Source organism: Populus nigra, chromosome 2 (genome assembly GCF_951802175.1).
Source record: "Populus nigra chromosome 2, ddPopNigr1.1, whole genome shotgun sequence".
Lineage (NCBI taxonomy): Eukaryota > Viridiplantae > Streptophyta > Magnoliopsida > Malpighiales > Salicaceae > Populus > Populus nigra.
In genome coordinates, this window is record NC_084853.1 from 42407644 (window position 1) to 42421840 (window position 14197).

Genomic DNA, 14197 nt, shown 5'->3' on the forward strand with positions numbered 1-14197 from the left:
AGATATTAGAAAACTTAATTTCCAATAAACTCGATGTTGAAGGATGAAAATGAAAAAATAATCTATTACAAAAAAAACCCAAAAAATAACCCAAGTTAACTTATTAAACTCGTGACCAAGTTCACGAGACCAAGATAACCCAATAAAAAGCACAAAAAATTACACGAGTTAACAAAGGTTAACTCACAAAACCCGTGACTCGATTTATAAGATGAGGATATCCTCGTAAAAAGTAGACCAAAATAAATTATGAAATCTAATTTTTAATTAACTTAATATTGAATGATGAAATTAAAAAAAAAATTAATTAGAAAAAAAAACTCAAGTCAACTAAGTTAACAAGGTATTTACAGTCCAAATCATGAATTTTGGGTAACTTTATAACAAAAAGTTGAAAAAAAATATGAAGCTTAATGCATAAATTTTTTATATGGAATGATGAAATTAAAATATATATATTAGAATTAAAAAAAACAAATGAAAAAAATAATAAAATAAAAAACACTGTTGTGGTGAATAGATATATAAGGTGTGGCAGAGTAAAAACCTTTCTTTTTTTTATCTTTTCTTTTTAAAAAAAAAAGTTAATTGCAGCCTTATTATGACATCAGGGCTGTGGCCTCCTTTCTCAGTCAATGATCATGTACCAATAACACAAAACTCAGATCTTCAAGGGATAATCGCATGAAAAATTATTCGAACAAGCAAATAAAAATCTTGTTATCATAAAAAGGTTAGAAACGAGTCATGTGAATATAATTTAAAAGGAAATAAAGTTGTAAATTTTGATATTTAATTAATTCTTTGACTCTTTTTCTTAAAAAAATAAGACAAACATCTTGGGACTTGTAAAAAAAATAAAAGATAAGAAACACTCTCTTTGTTCTTACGGAAGGAGTGGTAAGAACCACTTTCAATATTAATTGGAGCCAGTAGGTGCTATTTGCAAATATTGTTGTTTGATATAGCAGGAAAAGAAATTTTTTATTGGTAGGCCTCATTATCAAAAATATTTTTAATCAAATATATTAAATTATTTTTTATTTAATTTTAATTTTAATTATAATTTTAATCAAATATACATTTTTTCAAATAAACTTTAACTAAAATAACTTTTTATAAAATAATTTTTTTCAAATTACAATCACAGCAACTAACATAATACCAAATACACTAGATTAATGATGTCGAAAGCTTCCACACTTGTATCATCCCAATAATCCCTTATTCCACGCTGGAAATTAAAATATAAACATAATGCTGGCCATATTATTAATTAATTATGTGTGAACTCATAGAAGAGTCGAAATAAATATGACAACGTGATAGACATTTGTGTGAGACGTGGTCATAGACGACAAGCTCGGTATTTTCTCACCTCGAGGACTTATGTAGTCCACCCTCAAAGATTAATGTTTTTTTTTTATAAATAAATAAAGAATGGAGTTAAATTTTCCCCTATTGGCATTGCTAGAGAAATTTGGGTGAAGAGAAAGAAACATACAAAATCAACTGGCTTAAAAACATTGTTTTAAATATATTTATTTATTTTATATAGAAACAATTAATACATGTACCACCCATTAATTAAGCCTCTAAAATCTATAAAAATAATAAAAAGGAAAATAGAAGCAAAATTCGTTTGATGTGTATTGGTTTTGTGCAATTACGTACAGTTCTTATTTATAGAATTAAACAATGCAATACAACTTTAGATAAGGGTTTTTTTTTCTATGTTATACAAACTTTCTTCCTTCCACTGTACAAACTACATCAAAAGTTATTATCCTTATTCTGATATTTTTTTTAAAAAAAAAATCATGATACATAGCAATATACTCGTGTTAAGAACATATAAATACAGTGTCAGGTTCTGAGAAGTTTAACACAAATAAAACATTTGGAAAACCACCGTTGAAAAGTGTATAGTGCGTGTTTTCAAAAAACCGTACTTTTAAAGTGCATCTTATTATTATTATTATTATTATTATTTTATTTAAAAAATTTTAAAATTTTATCATTTAATATTAAAATGTTTTGTAGCACCATAACAAAAACTTAACAATAAAATATTATAATTTCAAATCTGACTATTAGATCCAGCTCAATTTATTCGTGGTGATTCTTTAAACTTGGATCTATAGGAGGCTTGGTTGGTTGTAACCAATCGGGTCTCTAAAAAACCTTCAAATCATATATCGAAGATTTTATTTAAGCTAATTTTATTATTTTACCTTAATCTTTTTGGATTCTCTGTTACTTTTAAAATTTATGTTATTTTTTAAAATTAAGATTAATATTAATCCGATCAAGGTTGTTTTTTGTCAAGGAAAAATATAAATAATAAAATTAACTCAAATAACATCTTAGAATACCTAATTTGAGGGTATTTCAAAGCTTGACCGATTAATGAACTAGATCTCTTATAGAAATGGCTTGTAGTTAAATAAAAAGTTATGACTTTTTATTGTTAAGTTGTTGGTCTAGCATGATCATAGCGGATAAAAAATATACTCAAATTAGCATAGTTAGAAGATGATTTCCAAATTAGTACTATTTGATTAGTCACGCAAGTTGACCCTGCATATCCAAATCTTTTTTTTTTTACACATGTGATATACATGCCAATAGGGTTAGATTTATTATTTTTGGTGTATAGATTACACCCGATTGAAGGGTGAGCATTACTTGGTCTTTATATATTCATATTGTTAGGATTTTTTTGATGATCATAAATATATTATCATTAGAGCTTGAGTGTGCCACCAATATCTTATTCTTTATTTCTATCTATTTCTTCTTCTTTTTTTCTCTCGATGCTTCGGTTATTGTTAAAGCCCATTTATTTTTATTTTTTATCTGCTCAAATTACATTTGGTCTCACAATTTTTTTAAGTTAATTTTAGTTTCATTATTATTACGATTATTTCATCAGTTAAACTTATTTTTATTTAAAGTAGTTAATAAATAACTATTTTATGGACAAAAAAAGTATTTTTTTAGTAATTTTTTAAAAAATAAATATGAATTTTAGTTATTTTTTGAAAAAAAAAAGTAAAAATTAAAATAATAAAATTAAAATTAATTAAATATAAAAATAGAGTAGAGTAGGTTTTTTTTTTTTTTACATATGAGAAGAACCTGCGCCCCTCTAACTATGCAGGTTGGACCTCCATCTATCAGTTTGAGAATTATTATTTTTTAGCTATTTTAATTTGGGTTTTTTTATGTGCTATTTTTGAAAGAAAAAAAATCCCTAACCTCCCTGCGGTTACTGTGGTGAATATAGAGTTCACGGGACTTGCCGTACGGCACCGTTGGAAAGGGAAGCCGTATGATAAAAGCGGCGGGACTCAATTAAGTTATTACCCGTCACATCATCAACGCGTCTCGAGAAGGGTAACTGCTCTCCGTTACATTCCGTTAACTCTGCCGCTACTACGGTTTAATTGCCGTCTCTATCTCTGTCTACATCGTGGCAGGCAAACGTGTTGGCTCGTGTAAACCCGGCAGACTTTTTTTTTTTTGTAATTTTAATTTCTGAGAAATTTATGATGTTTTGTTTTTTTGGACGTTGGAGAATACAAGTTTTAATTTACACGTGTTATTCCTGGCTCATTGGGTCCCACAAGAGCGCATGGTAAGTGCGTAGGCTTTTGATGTCTCCGTTTAATTGCATTGAAAACCTCCTCTCCCCCTTCAGTTTATAATTTATATACTTAAAACGCGCATAATTTTAGCGCTGGGTGGGAGAACCTAGAGCTAGTTCTGGGATTGGGCTGTGTTTTCCACCTATCATAGTAGAGCGTGGGCTACTGAATTTACAGTAAGGCTGCAATTGTGATCTGTTACGTGGTCCCATAGTACATGTCATAAAAGATTCTAATTAAGCTCGGCCACGTGGTTTGTCTTTATCGTACCACGTGTCGTTTTACGATTTGCCTTCCTTTTTCAAGGCAGGACATTCTGTTTCCATTTTCTTAAACACGGTGAAACTTATCATATTTTCAGGTCACAGAAAAATAAATAAAAAAAGGTTGTATATTGTCCTCACTCCTCAATGTGTTTTCACGTAAAGGCAGGACCACCAGTACATGTGTCGACCCTAAAGAGGTTGATCCAGATGCTGAGAATGAGATTATTATTTTTTTTCCTAATTTGAATTACTATGTTTGCTACGAGGCAGTAGATTTGTGGCTGCCGCTCCGCTTTGACTGGTTTTTTTTATGTAAAAAAAATTAAAAGGAAAAAATTTAAGATACAAGTCATTGTAATAGTTAATAATTCAAATAATATGAATAAATAAAATAAAAATGAAAATTAACAACAGAAAAAATGTAAAAAACTCTAACATAAACCTATCCGATGAATAAAAAACTCAAAGTTGCAAGTTAAAATTGAAAAAAAAAATTAATTAAGTTAATTCATAAACTCTATGACAATGAATATAAAAATGGAATAACTGAATATAAAAAAAAACAAGAAAATAAAAGACCACTTGAAATGATAGGGGAAAGAAACATGAAGAACAATTTTCAATATATCAAATGTTAATTAATGAAATTAAAATAAATAAATCTAAAATGACAAAAAAAATTAACTCGCACTAACCTTTGAAACCAATGACTCTGGTCATAAATCTAAGACTAACTCCGTAAAAGTTAAACCGAAGAAAAAAACATGAAGAAAAACTCTAAAAAAATAAAAAAATCATCTTAAATAAAAAAATATTAATAAAAAAAATGAGAAATATATTGAAAAGAAAAATAAAATATAGGGGGTTGAAATAAAAAATGAATTCTAACCTTATAAAGTATTTTAAAAAATCATTTGAAAAATAAAAGGCATGGGTCAAGAAAAAAATATAATTTAAAAAATTAGCAAAAAAACCCAACAATAAACAATAAACAAAAAGACCTAAGATAACTTAGTTATTTTCAACACCAATAAAAATATATACAGAAAGCAAGCTAAAAATAAAAGAACTTAGTCTTGAATTGAATAAGTACTTTTGAATTGAACAAGTATTAGAAGATGAAATATGAAAAAAATTAGTTTAAACAAAGAAAAAAAAACATACCCAGCAAATGTTTTAAACCTGATCCAATCTTAAAAACTCACAATGCATGCCATGTATGCGCCAACATGTTTTTTTAATTATATTTAATAAATATAATTTACAACAATGTTTCCAAGTACCCTTAAAATTAATAACAAAAATGATGAAAAAACCCTTGAATAGGAGTCTTGTTGGGTTTGTTTTTAAGGGCATTAAAGTAATTATACTATCCTAAAAAAATAAAAATAAAAATATCATTGAGCAATAGATATTAAATTATTTTTATTACAGGGTTAAATGAGTAATTTTATTGTAAAAAAATAAAATTAACAATCTAACCTTGTATAATTTATAAAAAAACAACCGTGATATGGTAAAAGTATTATAGGGTGTTTTTTTGTTCAAGGATAATTTTAACTATTCTAATGAATACTAATTTATAGGTACAATAATTTCTAACCCCACCTTTTTGTTTTCTAATGTAAAGAGAAAGAGAAAGAGAAAGAAGAAGATATTCATTATCTAGTTATTAGTTGGCTAACAGTAGAGGAAAAGAATGAAAATTAATCTATCTATATTACAATCATTAAAAAATATATAAATAATTAATGTAAATCAATCTGTACAAAATAAAAGGACTGAAAACTAAAATGAAAAAAAGATCGAAAGCAGCATTCCAATTCCATCGTTATTGTTAAACAAATTAAGCAATCAAAAATTTGTAGGTCCCTCGAATGTTACATCTTTATTTTTTGGTCCCTCTTCTTCGAGATTTTCACTTTTTGGTTCTTAAGTTTATATTTTTTTGTATCATTCCTTGAATATTTTCACTTTTTGGTTCTTAGACCAAGTATTTAGGCCACCAGAGCTACCTCTCATGGTTGAAAAACATTAGATGTGGACAACATATCATCCATACTATTTAAAAAATCAAGCCCAAGCATGACCGAGTTTTATAGTTTTAGGCTAGTCACAATAGCTAATGTTTCTGAAGAGGGGCACCTAGCCTTTTTTTTTTAATGAACATTTTTTTTTAACATTTTAAAACAAGACTTGCTTTAAATAAATTTATTCAAATGATTTTTAAATAATTATTCACTTATATCATAGTTTTCAAATGATATTATAGTTTTTATGATACTATTAACATTTTTTAAATAATTATATGTTTATATAATATACATATTTTAAAAAAACCCTCGTGAACATTTAATGTAGATGAATTATATATTTAATTATCTTTTTACTGTAAATATTTTATATGATTTTTCTTAGATTTTAGATTTTTTATATTTCATGTAGCGGATTATCGATTCATAATTTTTTATATTTTTTTATTGAAACTTACATCTAAAATTATGATAAGTTTTAATTTAGAAAATAATACTTATGATAAAAAAAAAGTCATGTTTTTGTTAAGAAAAAGTATACAAATGAATAAGAAAATGGAGTTGTGACTAGAGAGATATATTTTTTAACAAAAAAAAAAACATGAATAAGAAGAGTAAATCTTGACTTAAAAAAATACATTTTCCTCCAAAATTTAAATCATTGTCTTTCTTATGAATACCATGATGAAATAAAAAAATAAAAAAGTTATCTACAGCACTAGATCAAATATTTATAGGTGCATTTATCTTTTGCCATAGTAAAAATAATTTTTTTATTTTAATATTTAATTAATATTAACAACTATTTCTACGACCTATTAACTGATATATTTTTTTTATTCATTTTATGAAATGCAAATATAATCTTTTCATATTTTAATTAAAAAAATTCTATGATATATATATATATATATATAGACACACACTCATGCTTGCAGCTCCTCCTAGTTCCAATTGCGGTTGTCCGTCTATACGCATGGTTGTAAAAGTTGAACTATGATGTTGCTGCCGTTAACAAACAGTTTAGTGAGTCAAGACATCATTAAAAGGCTAAAGTTAACATGGCTGGATCGGAAGGATTACGACATAAGTTGACCCCTGAAAACAAAAATACACGGAAAAGGTTACTACACATAACGATGATAACGTTAAGCTATAGACTGCAGTGAACACTAATATACACAATGTCAACACTTTACATTTAAATATGAGCAAAAGATTGCTTCTTTGCCGTCTTTTACAATTTTTTTTTTTTTTTGAGGTTGACATATTAGATTTCGTGCGTAAAAGACCAGCTAATTAGATTGTCTACGGCTAGTGCTTTAGTTCTACTTCCAATCAAATTACTCCTTTTCCTATAAACTCGGGATTTGTTTTTTGAAAAGGAACACGCTTGGCTAAAAGTCGAGAAAAAATAACCTTGGCCAAAAAACTACTTGAGAAATAACATAGTTTCAACAAAGACGTGCAGTAGTGATTTTAATAAAGATACAGTTAAATACAGCGATTTTAACCTCAAAAAAAAAAAATCAAATCACCAACAAACCTTAAATAATACCCTAACCTCAAACTATAACCCATAAATCTCAAAAACAAACATTTAACACCAACAGTAATCACTAAACCTGAAAACAAAATTTAATTATTAACCCTTAAAAACACCAAAAAATTAAAAAAAAGAGAGTAAAAAACCAGTAGCAAGAAAATCATGGTAAAATAAGCCTAAATCAATTGTTCTTCTAGAATAACCAAAGATACTTGTAATAACTTTTTGATGAGTCGTATTCGATTTGTTTATATATCTTAATAATTTACATATAACAAAAGCTATATGTATCTAGTCTTGTATAATACATAGTATATACAAGACTATACCAACAATCCGCATTAATTTGTAATTAACGTAACCAACAAATTATTGAAGAAGAATCAATGATAAAATGCATCATATAGTGTGTGATAAAAACAGCAAGGAGTGGAATTAAGAATACTAAAACATAATGGAAATTGAGAAATTAGTTTAAAAACGGAAATTGAGAAAAGGAGCACCAGCGAAATTAGTATTTGCCTAAACCGATTATATTTATTTTTCCTACATGCGACGAACTTCACTCAAGGAATACTGCATCTTCATTGCTGCTCGGGAGGAACCTGAAGAACAATGGCTACATCCCTCTCCAACGAAAATATTATGATGATCTTTGCATATTCTTAAAGCAAGAAGCAATGACGTATCAATTCTATCATAATCTTTTCGAGATTTTCATTTTATATAATTTGATATATTATTTTTTTACTCACAGAGGTGCCTTGAAAATCAATTTAGCCGATGTAATTATTTGATAAACATATCATGATATTTCCACGAGCTCGTTAGGAGATGCAGGTCAATTTATATTTCTAATAAAATTTTTAATTTTTTTATTAAAAATTAATTTTTTATATATTTTAGATCATTTTAATATACTGATTTAAAAAATAATTTTTTAAAAATAAAAAACATCATTTTAATATATTTTAATATAAAAAATATTTTAAAAAATAATTATAATAACGCTACCTAATACCTAACAAAATTAGGTTATCGCTAGTGGCAAATGTTGAATGGCCTTGAAGTAATTTCGCAGTCCTCGTGGTCTCTGATTATGACTAATCAGTGATTGACAAGGTTCTGGTATCTCATATTTTCAACATCCTAAGAGTTACACGTGGACTGACGTGGTTGGTGTTCTACCGCTTAACTAAAATATTGGAGACAAACAAATCGCCATCCAGGTTGGTTTATTTATTAATTTATTTTATAAAAAAAGTACGAAGTTAATTCCAGGTGCTGCGTCGACCGTTCCTTTCAAGCAACCAACGGTAGGGAACAAATATACAATTATTCTAATATTTGTGAGCGCACGGATGAGAATTTGTTTTTTTTGGATATATTAAGAAAAGCTCAGTGGAGGGGAGGAATCCAGATTCCAGATCATAGACTTTAATCATTAAAACATCAAACCCCCTCTCGAGTTAAAACTGGTTCGGTGATCCCTGGCAACCTGCAACTTTTTCTTTCATTGTTTAATGGCTGCGAGACGTTCTTTTACTCGTAACCCTTTCACCTTTCCCTGCGGGTCATGATCATTCAGTCAGTTAATAGTGTAAGCATGAAGCACCATTTAATTTCTTTAGTTTTTATGTAAAAAATAAAATATAAATTATCGACTAAATTAACCCTCATATCTGTTAGAGAATAATATAAATCATATCCTAGGACTTCACCTAATAGCTTAAGCTTTTGGGTTTAGATGGTTCTTTGACATGGTATCAGAGTCTTAATGACCAAATGGTCTCGAGTTCGAATCTCACCATCCCTATTTATTTGATAAAAATTAAGTACAAAGGTAATGTGGGACTGTGCAAGTTTCAAGCCTAAAGAACTTTCACTTGAGGGGGTGTGTTAGAGAATAATATAAATCATATCTTAGAACTTCATCTAATAGCTTAAGTTTTTGGGTTGAGATGGTTCTTTGACAACATCCACACACTTGAAAATTCCTTCAACACCTGTTTTTTTGAATTAAAATTGGGATTTAAGATACTTTTACAGATAATATTAATTATCGACCATGTGTTTTTTTTTTCCGCGTATTTGTTGAGTGTGAATTTTGCTTGAGAAGACCTTGAGAAAAAACAGGAAAAAAAAAGTGGCAAATTAATGTTGGAGTAAGAATTTGAAATGCGAGTATCAGACGGTGGTTGGTGGGATGAAGATCATCGTGGGAAATGAATAAAATGATGGGGTGGTGGCGGTGGTGGCGGTCATTGTTATGCATGTTGGATGGGCTAAGCTTCTTTTATCTCCTTTCACAGGAGAATCATAGCAAAAGGATAACCAGTAAGTTACCAAGAACAAAACTTTCATTAAGCTACAACCCAGATTTTATTCCTAGCTAGATCCCCCGCATCTTTTCAAATTTAAGCAACTCTTTTGACTTTCGAGCGCGTGTTCTATTTTTCCTAATAAGTTGTTTTGAAACTAAAAAAAAATTCACAAACTAACACTACCTTAACAAGAAAGAAGAAAATACCCCATTAACCATGTACGTTGTACTGTTTTGCTATCGTAGAGGATTAATTTAACTATCACAGTAAATATAAAGATTTAATTTGAACCTTTTTTTTATATAGAATGTTAAAAATGTCAAATTCAAGAAAGTATTATAATTTGAACCCTCGAATTCTTTTTTTTTTTATTAACGTGGATTATCGGGTCAGTTTACGCACATCTCAACTAATCCTATGAACTCTAAAATTAACGACCATCCATATGCTTAATAAATATCAAAGTATCTCAGGTTTAAATTTACTTATCAAATACCATTACAGGAAGCATTACTAGACGATATCTCAAGTTCAAATTTACTTATCAAATACCATTACAGGAAGCATTACTAGACGATATCTCAAGTTCAAATTTACTTATCAAATACAAGAAGCATTACCAGACACTTGTGGCAATGCTTAGTGTTAAGGGAATGAAAGGATGCAGTTTTTTTTTTTAAAAAAAAAAATTCCCTTCAAGGAATATTATTTCTAAACCTGACAAATCTCAGTAAATAACTATATATAAGACAATTAACCTCTTTTTTTTTTAACACAATGGTAATACACTCAGACCATTGTATTCAGGTTTTGAACACAAGAGGGTATACATGGATCATATGTGCCTTAACGGGGAGGACGGACCAGTCACATTAAGGCACGTGCACTCTGTGGACGCCCAGCGTATAATCCTAAGATAATCCTAGTTAATGACTGCAATCTAATCTCAAAGCGACTCTTGCCCGTTCTAAAGGGTTAATAAGACCTCCAAATTTCATAACATTATTTATTGAAGAATAATAATATACAAAGTAGAAGTAATCTTATCGTATAATCTTATATTTCCACCGATCTGTAGATTCCTTTAGGATTAGAGATTAGATCCCCCTCCAAATCGTGAAAACACAGATGAGCTGTTCCTCGTGACCTGACTGGGAATGCCTTCTTCGATTCTCTACCTCGGTTTTTTTTATTTTTTATTTTTTATTTTGCTTGAAGGTTTGGTATCTTTGAGTGTAGACAGAATCTTCTGAATTGCCGCCATTACTTCGGGCTGTTGTTAGTAAGAAGAAAAAATAATTATTTTTGCATTGGGCCATGCTAAAAAAAAAAAACAGAGAGAGCTGCTGACCTCCTTCCAGACAATGTGCCCTTCTTTTGCGACATAATATATTGGCAAGATACATGATTGGTGGGGGCTAGTGATCTTGAATGCACACCCCGTGTGGAGACCGACTCAGCTCGTGTTCCTTGGCTGCCCTAAACCTTGCAAATTGGAGGCACCCCCACCATGCCTCCTCTCTTTATGCCCACCTGTGTTTTGTGCACTTGACATTAGGGTACCCTATAGAATTATTAAAGAATAAACGTCAGAATTTGCTATATATTTATCTGGGCACCTTGGGAATGATAAAGAGCTTAGCATCTGAGGTCGGAATTCATGTTACAACATGTGAAGAAAATCACGAACGATTGACTATGTGCAGTTCAAAAAATAAAAAAAGATTGCATGAGTTTTAGTGCAAGTCCCAGAGATCAAAAGGTTTCGGTTTCCCCATCCTCGTATCCATTTGATTGTCGGTGTCTTTTTTTTATTATTTTTTTTCAGAATCAAAAAGAATTTTATAACCATTATAATCTACTTCAGAACGGGGCAGAACTGTATTGAAGGGTGGGAGGCAGGCCGAAACTCTGAGAAATTTTACATTTTAATCCTAAAGTTCTGGATTTTTCAATTATATCCTTCAATTTAAAGTTTATCTTATAAAAATACACACTCTCTACCCTAAAAAATCATGTATTATCCTCCAATGCTCTCTCTATATATTATACAAACCCTTTGCTAGATAAACTTTCCGTATCTACTGGTATAATTTTGGTCAGATGTGAATTAACAATTTGACCGCACCTACTTTTTAACGAAGAGATACACGAACTTCATTAACGGAGGCAGTCACTTGTGGCCAGATATACAAGGGTCGAGGAATGACGGAGAACCGATAGCGGAGAGAAAGTAAATTGAAATAAAATAAAACTAAAAAAGAAGAGGTTTTTACTGTATTTCTTTTCATGTAATATTATTTACTGAATAATAGTTTTTTTTCCCAAACATTTCTTTCTTTCTTTTTAATTTTCATTTTATTTTTTAATATTAGATTTATTGATGATTAAATTTTATAATTTTTATAATTTACTTTTTTATGAAGTTATTCTGTACTCATGACCTACCTGGGTGGCAGGTTTAACACGTTAATTACGTTGATTCGAATTATTTTTTTTGGATTTTTTTCTCAAATTTATTCCTTACTATCAGGTTGGTTATGAATCAAGTTCAGTGATTTGTTTCAGTCTGCTTTCTATAAGGTTATCGTCATTTCATAACTTGGGTTACACTGGTTGACTTGAATCTTTTTTGTGTCCTTTTTTATTTGATGTTTTTTATTCAATTTCATCTTTCAATATTAGGTTGATTGAGAACTGAGCTTTATATTTTTTTAATTTATATTTTTTTAATTTCATCATTCAACATTAAGTTTATTGAAAATTAAATTTTATAATTTATTTTAATTTACTTTTTATGAAATTATCATGATCTCATGACTTAGTATGCGGATTAACAACTTAACTGAATTGATCCAAATCAATCTAATATATTGTCATATTAATATTTATTAAAAAATCTTATCTTAAATATTTATTTTGAATCAAATTATATTTTGTATTAATTATTCGGGTTGTCTTTAGACTCATCACCAAATCATATCAAATTAATTTCTATACAATTTAATTTTTTCTACTAGAAAAAACATTAACATCACCTATATATTATTTATATTAAAAAAAAGTGATCTGATCCGACTATAGCGCAATACAATGTTATAGTGTAATGAATTAAATAAACACAGCACTATTTTTTTAAGCACAAATTTATACAAACACAATTGAAAAACACGCTCCAATAATATCTCGTCATAGATGAATGAAGTGGCTAAACCCTCTTTTATAAGCCAAATTTCATCTTTTTATAGGTTAGAGAACTTTGATCCAAGCTGCGCCGTTACATTATTTTAAAAAAATATATATGAAAATTTAATGTAAAAAACAACTCAAAAAAATAACCCGAGTCAGCTCAGGTAATTTATCAAAATTATATCTCAGGTTATAATACCAAAATAACTATATAAAAAAATAAAAATAAAATTACAAATCTTAGTTTTAAACAATCTAATATTAAATGATGAAATTAAAAAAAATTGATTTTAAAAAAATAACAAAAAAAAACTCAAGTCAATCCTGGTTAAATTGTCAAATTAATAATCCAAATCATGAGGTCGAAATAACCCAATAAAAAAAATAAAATCTAATTCATAATCAATCTAATATTAAAGGATAAAATAAAAAAAATTAATTTAAAATAACTATCCAAACTTTTAATCTAAATAATATGATCAAAATATATTTAATTGGCTAAACTTCATTAATTTTATTATTTTAATTTCATCATAGATATTGGATTCCATTATTTTTCCACTCTTGAAAAAAGATTTTGTTCCCTAAGTTATATGATTTTTTTTATCCGTTTATTATCATTATGTATTTCCGTATAGATAATGACTTGCTTTTGACCTAAATGGACGCTTTCTAAAGCCATTAGATCTGTGCCTAAGGTTGGGGATCTTGAGAACCATTGGCCCTCCATTGCCTCTACCTTCCACCAACTTTAATCTTCTTCTTCTGAGCAATGAAGCTGAGTTTCATATCAACTTTACACACAAGTTGGAAGAAAAGGACTAGAATCCCGAGTGGAAGTTCCCATTTAGTAACAATATTCATGTGGGGTTCATGACATTGATTTCCTTGATTATTTACACACAAAGCAAATTAGCATAACAAAAGCAATGCCAAGGCAGAAAATGGAGAATTATCCCTCTTCTTGCTAGTTGCAAGTCCGGACGATAAAGCTTGTGCTCAATCCACACAATCTCGCCGACTGTCTGGGAATATGTTTCTTGGATCGTGCTGAAACATATTGCCATCCAATAAAAAGAATTATATGATACCTTTTTTTTCTTCCCTCTTGAATGAGTCTTTGGTTAAAAATTATACAACTTGAATTTGATTTTTAAATTAAAAATCACATACTGTTGAGTTAGTCTCA